This window comes from Cervus canadensis, chromosome 18 (genome assembly GCF_019320065.1).
Source record: "Cervus canadensis isolate Bull #8, Minnesota chromosome 18, ASM1932006v1, whole genome shotgun sequence".
NCBI classification, from domain to species: Eukaryota; Metazoa; Chordata; class Mammalia; order Artiodactyla; family Cervidae; genus Cervus; species Cervus canadensis.
Genome location: NC_057403.1, coordinates 6,648,251 through 6,650,998, shown reverse-complemented (window position 1 = coordinate 6,650,998; position 2,748 = coordinate 6,648,251).

The window sequence follows — 2,748 nt, the reverse complement described above, 5'->3', positions numbered from 1 at the left end:
ACTTAAAGCAAAAATTACTCATTACACTGCTCAACTGCTATTTGCTTCATTGTTCCTGTAGGTTTCTATCTTGACTTCTCCTCTGCACCATGCTCCTTTGTCATCTCATCTTGTCCAATGTTTTGTGCTTGTGGTCTCTGTTCTGCAGGCTGCAGATCCTAGTTCCTCTTGCTCTGGTGTCTGCTCCCTGGTGGGTGAGGTGGTCCAGAGACTTGTGCCCTTATGCCCTTGAGAGGGGGTCGATTGTTACTATGGTGACCACAGCCTGCCCGGATCTTGAGGGCCGCTTCGCCTTTCCTCTGTGGCTGTCACTGTCTGTGGAGGGGTCTGCTTCCTGATTGGTGGAGCAGAGGCCCCAGATCTGAAATGAGCTCTGCTCTGATCTGTGGTGCTTCTGATCTAGTGGGACTGGAGCACACCCACTGGGAGGGAAGCCACTGAGTGTTGCTCCTCTGGGGATGTTCTCCTCGGAGAGTGCTCTGCGTGTCATCTTTCATGTGCTGTGCGAGCTCTCGTGTGACCCTGTGTTGGCATTGATCTTGGCCCCACCTGAACCATGGGTATGCTGGCACTTGACCCTGGTGTCTCTCGGATGTTGTTTTCACCAGATCACCAGCAGAGATCCACTGTAGTCATATCCCAGGTGTACATTCATTGTGGAGCTGGACCCGCTGCGGTGCTATGGGGGCAATGTAGACTGTGACCTGGCCCAAATGCCTCATGTGCATGCCTACAACGTCTACAGTTGCTAAAGCCAGACTGGTCTTGACTGCCAGAGACTCATTTCCATCCAGATGTTCTGTTGGGGCTGAGTTTACCAAGCCAGTTGTGGGGTGTAACACCACGGTTTGTACAGATGCAAGGAGAGATCTCAGCTCTTCTTGCTTAGTGGCAGGGCCTTGGGGCTCAGCTGTGGTTTCAGCACCACCTGTACATTGGGACCACCCACAGGCGTGTGCTCTGAAGGTGCCCCTGGAGCCCATGAGCCTACCCTGGTGGGGAGGAGGCTGGGGAGGAGGAAGCAGCTGTGGGGGTCGTGAGATCACCCACCTAGGTGGGAGCCATTCCTAGTGCCTGGAGAGGCAGGGACAGGCACAGGGGCAGAGAGGCTGCAAGGAGCTTCTTCCTTTCGGGCATCACTCAACAGCCCCGCTCTGCTTCCCTGGTGGTTCAGGCTTCCTCCACAAGCATCCCATTTGCAGAGCTCCTCCGTCCCTCCCGTCCACTCAGGATGTCTCCTCATGGCCAACCGCAGTCCTCTGCCTGGGTCTGCTCTCCGAACCCCGCGTTCCAGCACCCAGCCCTTGTCTGCAGCGGAGGACACCCTCTCAGGCTGGGTGGGCAGGGCAGGGGTCAGTACCCTGCGTACAGGTTTCACTCTGTCCTGCACGCTGGTTGCCGTGTTCTCTTCCCACAGAGAACGAGGCTCCCCTTCTGTCCCAACTGAGCTCCCCCCAGTGAGGGGCTTCCTTGGATGTGGAGACCTCTCCTCTCTTCAGATCCCCCCAGGGTTTTGTGGGTCCCATCCTGCTTCTTTTCCTCTTCCCTTTCCTCCATCTCTCTCTTGTCCTACCGGGCTCAGCAGGGATCTTTCTTGTCCTTTCAGGTGTCCAAGTTCCTCTGCCCGTGTTCCTCAGGGCTCTGTGAGAAGTTTTCCACTTCAAGATGTATTCTTGATGCTTTTGTGGAGAGAGATGAACTCCACGTCTTCCGAATCCTCTGCCATCTTGACTCCTTCTGTCTCGGTTTTAGGCTTAATCTAGCCAAGTGTATGCCAATTTTATGTAAATTGTAAACTCTATTCCCCAAGAATAGTAAGTAGAATAACTTATTATTTGGTATCTTTCAGCTGTGTCTTCTCACGACGCCCAGGGTTTGAGGACCCAAAAGCCAGGCTTAGAAGATTTACTCCCAACAGCAAACCTAGGAATATATGAAAGCTTTCACCTTAGAAATTTACATTTAACCAGTGACTGGGAATCTATGAGGGCATATGAAGAGTGGAGAGCATGTTATGATGGACACAACCAAGTTGGTACCCTTTCCCATGAAGTAAACATTACCACCGAAAGAAATCAAGGATGTGAATCAAATAAGGAAAAACCAATTTCGGATGACCAATTTCAGTCATCCACATCTGCAGTTAAGTGTATATTTGTCAGCAAAGATCCACATCATCTCTTGAAACATACATGTTCTCTGACGGGAAATGTGGAAAATCTGGAAAGTCATCTAGTCTCTACTGCAAATACTCATTCAAACCTATACTCTGAGCATAGCTGTCTATTAAATATACATTCAAACATGTCTGGAAACCAGAAACTTAAACATGAAGGGGAAAATTCCCAATACAACCAATTTGAGGGATCCTTTAACAAGGGTGTATTGATCTTCAACCAACAACTATTTTCTCCTTGTTCCAAAATCTGTAATGTTGATAATAATGGTAGAGACCTTATTCAACCATCATTGTTCAATACATATGGAGGTATAATTAGTGTGGAACAACTTTACAAGTGTAACAAAATGAGTAATGGCTTAAGCAGGAGCTCCACCTCCAATAATTACAAGAGTATGCATGATGGAATGAGAAGCTCTTCATGCGATGAAACTGGGCACAATGTTGACCAAGACTCATATCTCGTGAAACAACAGGGACATCAATTTTCAGACAACAATTCTGAACATAATAAGTGTAGGAATGTATTTTATCAGAGCTCAAATCTTACTATTAATACTTATAAGAGT